A 15,431-nucleotide genomic window follows, 5' to 3' on the forward strand; every position below is an offset into this window, starting at 1 on the left:
TTCAAAATTTTTTAAATATTTTAATCCTAGTATGAGTTCATTAACAATGTTAGTTAGCATTGCTAAATCTTTGTTCTTATTTTTATGTTTGCTATGATATTTTTAAAGTTCAAATCCTCACAAGATGCACACATGATATTCAAATTATTACAAGTACAATTTTAACTCATAGGTGTAAAAATATCATGCATAGTATTTGTACAGCTTAAAAGGTAAAGTCACACAGATTTCTCTAAGGAAACCACCTCAGTGTAGTTTTCCTAATATAGAATCATTTCCATACAAAATCAAAATAGGAAACTTAACTGTACATTCTTGATTTTATTTGAAGTTGGGTAAGCAAGTAGAAAATTAGTCTCATCTAAAATCAAAATAATCTAGTGGGGCTTAACACTCTGTATAGCCTTCCTTTGTTGCAGCTCAGAGAAGTGGCTGATCTATGCATCACTTTAATTCATCCCTTGGTTTTCATCCTCTTAAAAGACACTTAGGGCAACAAGATCTTCACATATCTAAACAGATGTCAATTTCCAAATTTCATACTATGGATATTATAAAATAAAACTATGAGCTGAAGGCTGAAACAATTTGCCAGCAGCCTGGTTCATGTTATCAAAAATATAACATAAAACTATGTTTTGTATAAATAACAATTTAAAATATGGAAATAATAGTAATTTTGATATTAAACAGTGACTTAATCCTTTCTCAATGTTTCTTTGTGTGTCTCGCTCACATACACACATACATACATACATATACACACACACCCACACATAAACACACTCCTATTTCTCTAATATATTCTCTCATAATGAGCTAACGCGTATAGCTTTCTGCTATACTTACAATTTGCTATGAATATTAAATTATAAAATTGTATGTATTTGTACATATATGGTTTTTATAATAGCTTCAAAAGAGATTTGAGTACATAACCACATAGGACATTATACGAAACAATTTCAAGAAATGTAACAAAGACATTGAGTGTTATCTTGTTTAAAGTCTTGAATTTCAAAAAAAATTAAAGTTCTTTGGAACAATAGCTTTTATATTTTTAGACCATGTGTTTACTGACTTATGGAAACATCTCTTAGCAAATGAATTTTAAATTGTAAAGAACATGTGTTTTAGGTCACATTGTTCCAGAAAGTGCTACCAAAGAGGGTCTAAGTTTCTTATTATTATACATTACATTCTCTCTTTTTTTTTTTTTTTTTTTTTTTTTTTTTTTTTTGGTTTTTCGAGACAGGGTTTCTCTGTGTAGCCTTGGCCATCCTGGACTCACTTTGTAGACCATGCTGGCCTCGAACTCACAGCGATCCACCTGCCTCTGCCTCCCGAGTGCTGGGATTAAAGGCGTGCGCCACCACGCCCGGCTTATACATTACATTCTCAAAGGGACATGACAAGACCTACAGCTGCTTCTACAACCTCACAATTTAAAATTTCTCCAGAAGCTGGATAGCCCAGAGACCTAGGATAGAACCAGACACAATTGGATGAGGGGAAGTCAATAAAAATATTCCTAATGATATTCTGCTATACTATAGGCCAGAGCACAGCATAATCATCATTAAACAGGTTTCATCATATAGGAGCAAATGCATAGACCCACAGCCAAACATTAGGTGGAGCTCTGGGAATCCCAAGGAAAAGGGGGAGGAAGGATCCTAGGAGCCAGAGGGGTCAAGAACACAACAAGAACACAGTTCACACAATCAACTAACCAGGGCTCATAGAGGCTCACAGGGACTGAAGTGACAATCGAAAAGCCTGTATAGGTCTGATGTAGGTCTGTACATATGTTATAATTGGGTAGCTTGTTGTCTATCTTAGTTAGGGTTTCTATTGCTGTGAAGACACCATGACCATTGGAACTCTTATAAGGAAGACATTTAATTGGGGCTGGCTTACAGTTTCAGAGGTTTAGTCTATTACAGTCTTGGTGAGAATTATAGTGGCATGCAGGCAGACATGGTGCTGGAGAAGGAGCTGAGAGTCTGCATCTTGATCTACAGACAACAGAAGTGACTATGAGCCACACTAGGCATAGCGTGAGCATATAAAACCTCAAAGTCTGGCCCTACAATGACACACTCCTTCTGACAAAGCCACACCTGCTCCAACAAAGCCTAATCATGTCACTCCCAGTTGGCCAAGCATTCAACCACATGAGTCTATGGGATCCACCCACCACAATGTCATTGAGGGACTCCTAACAGTGGGAGCAGGTAGGGGGTGATTGTCTGTGACCCTTTCAAGAAGCCTTTCCTCCTACTGGGAAGCCCCTTCCTAGTGGTACTGTAACTTGTTAAGCCATGTTTAGTTGATAGCCTTGGGAGACCTGCTCTTTTGAAAAGGGAAATGGATGAGGAGTGGATCTGAGAAATAGGGCCGGTGGGGACAGAACTGGGAGGTTAGAAGGTAGGGAAAACTGCAGTAGTGATGTAATACATGTGAGAGAAATAAATAGGTAAATTAAATAGATAAACACAAAGAAACCTCAAAGAATCTCATTTATAAAATGATTAAGTTAATTTATTTGAAATAAACTATTCTGAGAAAATAGAAAGTATCTATAAGCTACCAATGAACTACAGCTTTACTATAAACAGTCCTTGTAAAGGGAATAGCTGTTTGGCATATCAACTTAAAAGGAAATCTTACTATATGTTAAGAATCATGGAAGATATTGAATGACCAACAAAACTAAGACTGATGTAGTTCCTCAATAGGTACAGTTGAGTTTTTTGTTTGATTTTTTTATTTTATTTTTCTCTTTTATTAAGATTAGATTCTTTTCTTATACAATATATCATGATTACACTTTGCAAGGCACTAGTGTCTGGGTCTTTTAGCCCAGAGGAGACCACATGGTATAGAGCACAAGTGATTTTTACCTCATGCCACCTGGCCAATTCACAGAAAGTCCCCTTATCTGAATGCAGGTCACCTTCCTGATCTGCAGAAGGGTTCCCTGAACCCCTCAGGTGAGGAGTCTCAATCTATAGCAACTCACCTACAAGATGCTCTCAAAAGCCATTGAAGGACACCAGAAACTACCACTCAAGGTGAGAGACAGCAAGATGACTAAAGGCCTGTGTAAAAATGCAAACAACAAAAGTCAAAATAATATGACATCTCCAGAACCCTTTTATCCGAAAGCAATCAGCCTTAGAAACTGAAACACGTGAAAATTACTTCAATCCCTTCATAGTGAAGATGATAATGGAGGTAACTAATAAAATCCATAAAGAAATACAGGAAGATACAGCCAAACAGATTGAGGACCTTTAGATAGGCCCGAGCAGAGGCCTATAGAAAAGAAATGAAGAAATCACTGAAAGAAATTCAGAAAAATGCAAATAGTCAGGTGAAGGAAATCAATAAAATGAATGGTTCAGATCTGAAGATGAAAATGAAAACAATGATAAAAGCACAAACTGAGGAAAACCTGGAAAGAGAGAACTTAGAGAAAAAAACAGGAATGGCAGAGGTAAGTATCATCAACAGACTAACAAAAGATATAAGAAAGAATCTCAGATGTAGAAGAAACAATAGAAGAATTTGATGCAACCATCAAAAGAAAAAAGTTAAATCTAAAAAATTCCTGACACAAAACATATGAGAAATCAAGGAAATCAAGATGAAACCTAAGAGTAATAGGAATTGAGGAAAGAGAAGATGCCCAGTTCTATGGCCCAAGATATATTTTCAACAAAATCATAGAAGAGAATTTCCCCAATTTAAAGGAAGAAATACATATAAACATACAGGAGGCATAGAGAAGACGAAATAGAGTAGAACAGAAAAGAAAAATCTCTTACCACATAATAATCAAAACACAAAATGTTTAGAGGAAAGAAAGATATTAAAAGCAACAAGAGAAAAAAACCAGGTAACATGCAATGGCAAACCTATCAGAATCACACAGAATCAGCAGAGACCCTAGGCAGAGGTCTTTCAAACTCAAAGAGACCACAAATGCCAGTCCAGACTACTATGTCCAACAAAACTTTCAATAACCATACATGAAGAAAACAAAATATTCTGTGACATAAACACATTGAAACAGTACTTATCCACAAATCCATCCCTACGTAAGATAGAATTAGAACTCCAACTCTAACAGGCTAATTACACCTAGAAAACACAGACAATATATAACATCATTTTAACAAAAACAAAAAACCAAACAAACAAACACACAAACACACTATCACAACCAACATCAAAATAAAAGGACCTAATAATATTCAATAGTCATTAATCTTTCTCAACATCAATGATGTCAATTCTCCATTAAAACAAACAGAATAGATGCATAAACAAGACCCAACATTCTGCTGCATTCAAGAAACCCATCTCAGATACAAAGAGAGACATCAGAGTAAAAGACTGGGAAAATGTCTTCCAAGCAAATGGGCACAAGAGCCAAGCTAGAGTAGCCATCTTAATGTCTAATAAAATAGATGATCCTCATAGTAAAAATGACCATCTTACCAAAAGCAATCTAAAGATTCAATGCAATCCCAGCCAAAATACCTACAACATCATTCTCAACTTCATATGGAAAAAAAAAAAAAACAGAGTAGCTAAAACAATCCTGAACAATAAAAGATCTTCTGGAGGAATCTCCATCCCAGATCTCAAGCTGTATTATCGAGCATCTGTAATAAAAATGGCATAGTGTTTGCATATAAAGAGGCTGGTTGATCAATGAAAGTGAATTGAAGACCCAGAAATAAAACCATTTACCTAGGGAAACTTGATTCTTGACAAAGAAGCCAAAACCATACAATGGAAAAAAGATAGTATCTTCAATAAATGGTGATGGGCTAACTAGATGTCTCTATGTAGAAAAATGTAAATAGATCCATATTTTTTAAGATTTATTTATTTATCTTATGTATACATTGCAACCATGTGGTTTCTGGCAATTGAACTCAGGACCTATAGAAGAACAGGCTGCACAAAATTAAAGTCCACGTGGATTAAAGTCCTTCACATAAAACCAGAAATACTAAATCTATTAGAAAAAAGTGGGAGAGAGCCTGGAAGTCATTGACACAGGAGATAACATCTTAAACAGAGCACCAATAGCTCAGGCTCTAAGGTCAACAATTATTAAATGGGACCTCATGAAACAGAAAAGCTTCTGTAAGGCAAAGGACACTGTCAAAAAACCAAAACAACAGCCTACAGACTGCGAAAAGATCATCACCATCCCTACATCTGATAAAGGGATAATATGCAAAATATATAAGGAACTCAAGAAATTAAACACCACCAAACCAAATAACTCAATTTTTTAAAATGGGGTACAGAATTAAACAGAGAAATCTGAACAAAGGAGTACTGAATGGCTGGATCTCCAGGGAAAGTTGTGAGTCTTGGGAATATAGACCTTCCAGGAGGTTGGGTCTAGGAAGCTGAATCTCCAAGGAAGTTACTTTATCTCAGAGGATCGCTGAGCGTTAATTGTATCTAATTGTTCCAGTGTAGTTTCTGGAGAATGTTGGCAGAATACAGGGAGAAGGGCACCTAGAGGACAAGTTCTCATACAGACCATCATTAATTGAAGAATACAAATTACATATAGGATATGGCATTAATTTTTCCCCTACAAAACTACCATTGGAACTTTTTCAAAATTCTGATATCAGTAATGATAAAACTAGTCTATCACAGAAAAGGAAAAAAGGATACAAAATCCAGGTTGAAAACTCGAAAATATTTGCAAAAGCCTAAGGCTAAAATAATCATGATAAAGTAAGAAAACTTCCAGAACCAAGAACAACCACCAAGTGATCCAACCAGATCTTTAAAAAAAAAAAACTGAACAAAGGGAAGGAGGAGGAGGAGGGCGAAGAGGCAGAGAACAATTATGAAACTCCATGAGGGATATGGAAGGTTGTCTATTCCTCATTCTATATTTCATTGTCCAGTGCTTTTTATTGCTAAAGCAATTTTTTTACTACAAAAGAAAAAGAAAAGCACTGATGGTTAAGAAAGAATACATACACATGAGGTCAATGCTACTTTCATAATCACTAACCAAAGAAGTTACTCTTTTATTCTTGATGCACAAATTCAAGAGGTGCGGACCCAGTACAAATGTGCCCAGAAATTCGTTGATTCATTCCTTCAAATCCCACGCTCCAGGGATAGCTGTTTAGTTCATTGACATAATACTCACCTCTTCATGAAAGACAGGACCTGAGCAAATAACTCTGCTATTCACAGTCTTGGGGGTTATATGTTACAGATAAGGTATGCTTCCAATTTCCTCTTCTCCAGATGTTCCATTGCAGACTTTTCGAAGAAATGTCAAAAGGAAGAAATGAGGTGAGGTAACTAATAAAGAAATTATCAATTCCTCGCGTACTTCGGGAATCAGGTATATTTATTGTTTTTAATTGTATTGAAAAGTCAAAAAGCCCTCATACTCTTGATTTATAATTTCTTCTACTTCATCTTCAAAACTCACTACTGTTATTTTTACCACATCCTCCTTATTAAAAAAAAAAAAACCATACATGAGGTAGACTGTAGTAAAGACATTATAGTAAGTGGAGGAGGTATCATCCCACGCTACTTTGATCACAAATCACTCATGGGTAAATTTTAAAGGAAAAAACTGAAAGTATAAATGAGATCAATTCAAAGATTAGCATTTCTGTGGTCACATCACAAAGAAGAAGCACAATTAGTCCTGTGAACTGGAGGAATTTGAATTCAGAAACAATGTTTCTCAGCTTGCCCATTCATAATGATGGTGTTAACCAATGTAGGGAGAACTCTAGGCCTTCAGAGAACTCTGATGTAAGAAACAGTGGAACACTGCTCAGGTGACCAAGAATTTGAAACTACATAGGCAATGGGCCTCAGAGAAAACCAAATATTACTGTTGCTGAAATAACATAGCAATAAAATTACTCCTAAAGACAGTCTGCCATACACATAGCTCAGTGCCTTGCTCAGCCATCATCTGAGACGCTTCCTTCTCCAGCAGTTGGGAACTAACACAGAGACCCACAAGTGGACAGTATTCAGAGAGTCGGAGACCTTGGAACACTCAGTCCTAAATGGGATGCCTTCCGATCCTAAGCAGGGCTTCTTCAAATCTCTCCCCTCAGCTCTGAAAGCTGCAGAGCAGGAGGCTTAAAGATTATAAGAAGCAGCAGGGATAGCCACCGAGGAAACAGTGTCTTCCAGACACAACCTGACTGACCCACTCATGAACTCACAGAGAATGCAGCAGCATGCACAAAGCCTGCACAATTTCAAGCCAGATGGAGTCCCAGCACTGAGAGGGGAAGGGGACCTGAGCCCCTATCTCTAACCCAGAAGCTATCTCTAATCAACAACCGGTTGCAGAAAAAAAGAAAAAGTTTTCTTCAATGCAGTTCTACTGGGTATATAAACCACATTTAATGGCACTCTCCAAACTTATCAGTAAATGGCCAGTACAAAGTGAACTCATATATGCCCTTTATACAAGGAGGATGTGGCTAAAATAACTACAGTAAAATTTGAAAATAAAGTAAACAAAATTCCAAAACAAGAATCTGGAGACTTTTTTGAGTATCCAATATAATTAAATCCATAAACATATGTGTAAAATGAAAAGCATTGGTAATTTTTTTACTCTATTGCTTCCCACGCCCTATCTCTTCTTTTTGACCTCTCTTCCAGCAAGTTACAATGGTACAAGTGTAGAAAAAGAAGTGGGTGTTTTGGAGATTTACTGTATCATATCGCTTTATTTTGGGCATCTTTCATCCTATTGGTCTTTTGTTTGGTTTCTGATTTTGATTTTGTGTTTTTAATGCTCTGTCTCTCTCTCTCTCTCTCTCTCTCTCTCTCTCTCTCTCTCTCTCTCTCTCTCTCTCTCTGTGTGTGTGTGTGTGTGTGTGTGTGTGTGTGTGTGTGTGTGTATCTCTGTGTGTATGTTTCTAGTGCTCTGTTGTTTTTATTCTGCATTGTTTTTTAATTTGACTTTGTTTTCAAAATAAAGGAAAGAGGAAAGAAGGAAGGAAGGAGGAAAGAAAGAAAGAAAGAAAGAAAGAAAGAAGTGAAACTGATGGGGAGAATGTGGGAGGGTAGAGGGAGGGCAAGCCACAATCAGAATTTATTGCATGAATTTTTCAATAAATTCCCTGCAAATATGTACATTTATTAAGTCACCGTCAAAACAAAATAAAAATAAAAGAGAGAAAAAAGTAGCCAGAAGACAAATCGTACTTCCAAAAGGTCCTGTCCTCAATGGTACTGAGAACTTCCCTGGAGTATAAACTAGCTTTTCAAAATATCTCCCTCTTTCAGTGGCTTAGCCTTCACCCTAATACTAGAAAGATTAATTATTCAAAATATTAAGAGAAAAGTAAATCCTCTTATAATGTTATGCAATGGCTAATCATCACTCCTGAATTCTGATAAAGACATTAAGATACAAAGTACAGATTCACAGGCCTCCACTTAAAGAACCTTCAAACAACAACATTCACTTCAAAGTGAGCCCAGATACAAAGCATGAGATATATTAAACAAGGTTATAGTTTGAAATTTGGGGATTTTCATAATTAAAATAATCCAACGAAATAAACAATTTTAAGTGGTGATTGTAGAGAGGCAGGCCACTTAGGTTATTCATTTTGTAAAGTATTTCAGATGCACTGATGAAGTCTAAAGTGGCTAAGAATACTATACAACTCTAAAGGTACTTAGAAAAATCTTACATAAGCTCAGATATTAAGACTTCAAGTGTAATCACTAAATTTCTGGGTTTTATACATACATATATAACCATATAATCTTATATATATAATCTTTATAGAAGAAAGAGAGGAATAAAAATGCTATGAAATTAATAGGAGGCATGAAAGATGTGGTAGAAAGGTACAAACAGGCATGATAAACAGGAAACGCAAAGCAAGATATAGAGTAAATTTCAATATAAGTAATAGCAAGAAAGCTGGGTATTTAAACTCATCATGATGAGCTAAGAACAAAAATGGAGGAGGACTCTACAGAAATTATAAATAAATAGTTGAAAATGAATGAATGGAAAAAAATCACACACCTAGAAAACTGCTAAAGCAAAATCAGCACCCTAGAAAATTAAATTTAAGGTAAAAAATGATTAATGTGGATAAGAATAGATAATATATCATAATAATATAAGCAATTAAGCAATGAGAGTACTTAAGTTATACATATTAAAAGGACTATCTTCAGAATCTAGGGGAAAATTGTCATGATTACCAGGAATTTCTAAGTTCATAATAATGGTGCACTGTTTTCCTTCAGATGATAACTCAAGCATACAAAATGAATAAGGGATAGCAACTTTTTACAACAAAATGAACGTGTGCAACCAAATAGATAAACAGAAAGCAAAGTACCCAAGCAAACATACACGTGGGAAAGAGGCAAAGCATGCCCTTGAGTTAACCCTAATGAAGCTCTGAACAGGCCTCATCTAGAAAAAAATATTTTGTTATGTGAGCACAATACCTCTAAACTAAAAGCTAAGTATATGAAAGCGTACGACCACTATATATTTGCAAGTTTAAAATGATTTCCTGAGCAACACCTGTCTATCCTTCAACACTCAGAGGTAAAGGCAGAAGGACCAGAAATTCACAGTCATTTATGGTCTACATAGACTGTTTGAGGCCAACAGGAGAAACAAGATACTCTGTTTAAAAAACAAACCAACGAAAGATAATTAGATTGCTAAAGAAACATACAGTAAAGAGACCCAAGACGGTGGCATCCAGTGTGCACTGTTTCTGAGTAGCAGAACTGCAGTGACTGCAGATGGAAGCGAGAGGCTGTGCTGCAGACTCCAAAGCACCAAAGTCTGTTTCCCAGGTGAGAGGAGAGCACCCGGGTGCCAGGGAAAACTGGTACCAAACTCTGGCCACTCGGCTACTCCTGCCATCACGAGAAAAGCTTCCCAGGTCCCTGCTTCCCACCACTTTTCCCTAAATGGATTTCCCTTCCTGGCCTCAAGGGATAAGAAGCTCAGTTGTGATGAGACTTGACATGCTGCACTGGGTTGGTAGTGGGAGCCTCCCCTTTTCTGGGGATAAGGGGAGGGGGAGGAGGGAGAGGGGAAGAAGGTGGGAGGGAGGAGAGGAGGGAGGAAGCTATATCAAGATGTAAGGTGAATATATAAATTTAAAATATTTTTAAAAGAGGAAACTACAGAAATAATAAAACAAAATAAATAAGCCACTTTTCACATTTAAAGATAATGAAACACTCATCACAATTTTATAAAAGTATTCTGATTTTTAGAGATTACTTTACCATATATCCCCGAATGAACTAAAAATAAATATTATTTCAAAATACTAGAAGAAAATGTATTTTGACAGTGAAAAATAAGAAAACTAATGGAGGTGACAACAGAAAAGAAACATTACACAAATCCAAACGCTGGTTTTCAGAGGGAAAAAAAGTGAGCAAATCAGACGTAGAGACAGATTCTCCCTTTCTGTGATGTTTTCTAAGCAACTATCCCTGAGAACGTTGTCTAATAAAAAGACAATAAATGTTTCACTGAAGGCAAGAGGACCTGTGGCCTGCAGGAAGAGAGACAAAATGAATGAGCAAATATATATTTATTTATCGGATTATAAATATTGGCCAGAACCTCCTCATTTTACCCACTTAGTGAAACAGCATCCCATTTTAGTTATCGCTGAGACCAAACAGGTGTAGCTAAACGACAGCATCAGTGAACTACTCAGGAACTCATGGGAATTTCCATCCAGTGCTGAATCCAAGGAGCCAGCGAAGGTGCCTCATGTTAGGTACAGTAATGAGAAGGGATGCTTCTCCTGGAGGGTCATCTTTCATGGTCATGTACAATTAAGACGATGCTAGCATGCACAGCTGTGTTCTTGAACACACCATTCCCTATTGGCCGGCAAATGTTGGCCCTTTCACTTCTCACAGTGTTATTTGATATCTTTGATCAGTTACTTCGTCACATGCCAACATGACAAAAGAGCATTACAAGGCTACCATGGGCCAGGCATTCAGTTCAACAAAAACCTTGTAAAAAGATACCAGTTTCCTTTTTTTATTTTTAACTTACTTTTTGAAATTAAAGTAAAATTAATTACATCATTTTCCCCTTAACTTTTTCTCCTCCCAATCCTGCCCATGTGTCTTCCTCCTATTAGTGGTTTTCTCTAATTGTTGCCATACACACACACACACACACACACACACACACACACACACACACAGGTAAAAACAATCTTCTCAGTTTGTGTAATGTTACTTGTATGTTTTTAGGGATGATCATTTGGTTTGGGATAACCATCGGGAAATTCTTCCTTAAGAAAAACTGTTTTCTCCTGCTATCAGCATTTCTTAATTGACTATAGATAGTTTTTTCTTTAACTGGTTGAATGTCATGACCATTAGGCAAACTCTAACTAAGCAAGTGAAGGACTTATTTGAAAAAAATTTCAAAACTCTGAAGAAAGAGATTGAAGATGACATGAGAAGATGGAATGATCTTCCTTGCTCATAGATCGGGAGAATTAACATAGTAAAAATGGCCATCCTACCAAAAGCAATCTACAGATTCAATGCAATCCCTATCAAAATACCTACACAATTTTTTAAAGACATTGAAAGTTCAATTCTGAACTTCATATGGAAAAACAAAAAACCCAGAATAGCTAAAACAATCTTGTACAAAATATATTTCAAACTCCAGGGAATGCTTCTGGGTGAAACTCTCTTTACCCAAGATTCCAAATAGCAGAATCACCCACCTATAGAGACTTAAAGCTCAAAAGTATCCTTGGGTTTCTGGGCACTCTGGCTATAGAAACTAAAACGATTCGCAGGGTGGTTTCCAATGCAGCCTGTGGTTTGTGTCTCACACAAAAGATTGTGACTTGAGCATGCGCGGTCATAGAGTGCCAAGTAGAATGTCCAAGAGCAGCACACATTTCTTTAAAAGCCAGTTGTCGCGCAAAGCTCAAGGTTTTCTCTTTGTGACAAACTCTGGAAAACTACAGCGCTTCTTGGCTAACAGAGGAATTACGCACTGTGAATCCACTCACACGTCTTTCTGAAACCACTTGGCAAGAACGTCCCTGAGTCTCCTCAGCCCTCCTCGCGGAGGTGTGACGATACTTTAGTTCAGGGTCTGAACGCTGAGGCTTCTGGAGTGCCAACCAGCACAGCGTGGTGGTGCAGTCACAGCTTCTGACATTGTAGTGCAAAACACTAAGCTCTGCTAAACCCAAACATCAAACGGAATTTAAATGCCCAAGGAAGTACCAAAATCCTGTTTTTGAGGCCTTTTCTAATAGGCACAAATCTGCTTTATGTGCACATGTTAATGGATCAGAGAGCAAAAATACCCAATTTTATCGAATCTGAGAAACCATATCAAGTGTCATCATGAGTCCATAAGTGACTCAGTTAAATCACAGTGTGTTGGACACCTGGGCCATTATGAGTGCTCTTCAGCAACTGAACTAGCAGTTAAAACCTTTGGCCTGTACGTAAATCTGAACAAATAATATGTTCCACATTTAAGGTTGTTAAACGTTGACCATAGGGCAATAAATATAAGTGGACTATCTTGCTGAGAGAAAATACTTAAAATTTTGGATTGCTGCTTGGCATGTCGATCAACTTAATGTATGCTGCTCTTTTCTATATCCAGGCATTGCAGTCTAATGTATACTTACTACTTCTTTAGAGAAGTTTTCTTTAATCAAAAATAAGAAATATGTTTTAGTTACTTGTCCCGTTGCCATGGCAAAGAGCCTTAATAAAGGAAATGTAAGGGATGAAGTAAGTGTTTTCTCTGGCTTACAGTTTGAAATCATTCTATCGTGGCATGGGAAACACAGCAGCAGGCAAGGAAGTCATGGTAGCAGGAAGAGGAAGTGGCTGGCTGGTCACACCTGTGCCTCCACTCAGGAAGACAAGAGTGAACAGGAAGTACTGTTGAGGTATAAAGCCTCAAGACTTGCAGCCAGTAATGCAATTTTTTCAGTGAAGTTTGACCTCCTAAAGGTTCCACACCCTTCCCACACAGCAGCTCCAGTTGGGAACCAAGTGCTCACATGCCTGAGCCAAGACAGACACTCCACACCCAAAACATAAGAGTTTGTGTTTTCCCACCTTTCTGCACACACTTTTCTTAGTAACCACCTACACATCTCACAGCCCAGAGGCAGCCTGCTCCCCTCAGCATCAGAGACCACCTCTCTTCTCAGTCTTGGACCTTGAATAAATTTTCATATTGCATGGCTTCCCATAATGAAATTATTCTAAATCTTACCGCTGCACTGTGCTCTAAATAGCCTTGTCTGAAAAAGAACATGCATAAGTGACTAACAATATTTTCATTGTTGCCCATTTCCTGACATTCTGTATCTTCAGATCACTTAGATATTATGTCACTCATAATTGTGACATGGAATTTGCTAATATGCATAACTAAAATTTAAATGTTGGTTCCAAGATTAATGGTCTATACTATGTAATTTTTAAGTATTAAAATCTTCAAAAGTTTATCATCAAAGACGCATAGCATTAATGTTTTTGCATTCTATTTGTTTGTTTGTTTGTTTTCTTTTATGAGAGTATCTCACATAGCCTAGACTGGCCTTAAACTTACAAGTAGCTGACCTTAACTCCTGACCTAACTACTGCCACCTCCCAAGTACTAGGGTAAAAGACATATGCCGCCAGGTCCAGTTTGTACTTTTACAGTTTTCCCTGTATAATAATGTCTTAGGAATGCAAATCCATAAAGCCTTTCATTCACAGCCATTAACTGGTCAGTGAGAATAAAAATTAGTAATATAACTTTATAATGTATTGCTTGTGCTAGGTTGAGAGTCCCTAGACTGTTAAAATTAAAGATAATTCAGTTATTTATTAATAAAGAAATGCATAACAAATGTATTTGAGAGATAAACTTGTAGAAGGAAAAAGGAAAAATGTAAATATGTATATAGATATGAAAATAAATTTATGTCCTCTTAACAGGTATATAGGGTTGGTCCTGAGACATGCTAATCCTGTTCCTACACATTGTGCCTCTGCTGGACTCACATGACCATGACCTCCAACTGTGAGTATTTCTGTAGCCTAGGACCTAAACTCATGGGAGGAGTAACAGAGAGAAAGTTGAGGAGAACAATACCAAAGTCTGACCATTGGCTGCTAAACATATATATACATAGACACTAGTTTTAATGCTAGAATATAACCCCTAATTAATCAGCTCTCTGCATGTAAAGACAGACATCAAAAAATTCTGAAAGTGAGGAAAAAAATGTTTAACTCCATAACCAGTAAAGACCCCCTCAGATTGCAATGGTAAGTAATATCACACTTCACATAATGCTACTGTTTACTTAACCCATGGGCTTGCTTTATTACAGCCTTATTTTTAATTTTAAACCTATCTAATAATAAATTATTTGCTTTCACCTATAACAACACTGATACTGTTAACAAAAATTAGGTTAAATTATATGAACTTTTCAAAATCCTATCTATATACTTTTCCAAGGGAAGATGATCAATTTAATGTCAAAACATGCTCCCAGTGATGGATTTGGGATTCTTAATGACTTGTCTGGGAAACACAAAGGCTGGATTTCAGGTGGACCCCATGTTCAAATTAAGAAGATTAGCAGTGTGGGAAATGATAAGAAAAGAATAAAAAGATGGATTAGTCAACTAAAATAGACTTAGTGGGCTCAGCCTGATTAGCTGTAAACACAGATTAGAAAGTCAGGATGTAGCTCAGTTCTCCAGTATTATCTAAGCTGCACCCATATAGCCAGAGTCTCCTAACGAGCAGCGGAGATTATAAAGGTTATGTCTCTGTAGATGTAACAGCCGTGATGTGGTAAAGATGATGAGACATGTGTGCTATGGAGAAGGGTCAGCACAGTGTGGGGCGGCTAGGGTAAAAGTTATGTACCGGCTGATCTTGATGATCAAGGGCTAGGATAATAATCAACACAGTAAAACTGAACTGCTTTTTTGGAAATCAACACACAGTCTGGATTCAGATTGCTTAGCCTCGTAAGACGAAAAGGAGTTACCCACATCTAGACTTTCTTCAGACTCTCCGCGAAGATCAATTGTATAATTATGAAACTTTCCATTTCCTGTCATGGACTTTAACTTACAACTCAGGACTCCTTTTAGTGTGATTTATGATGGGATAATGTTTGTAATTAATTACTGTGCAAGGAATAAAGAGAAGCGACACATGATAGTGTTTTTAGTTTTCAAGTAGCTCTACTTACTCTATCGTCACCCTACTTTGAGCCTCTGGTCTTGGCAGCAGAATAAGTTAGTACGTTGCTAGAAGATAATGAACTGGGGTCCTACCTGATAAATGCACATAC

The sequence above is a fragment of the Acomys minous genome (genome assembly GCF_964271855.1).
Source record: "Acomys minous genome assembly, chromosome: 6".
Lineage (NCBI taxonomy): Eukaryota > Metazoa > Chordata > Mammalia > Rodentia > Muridae > Acomys > Acomys minous.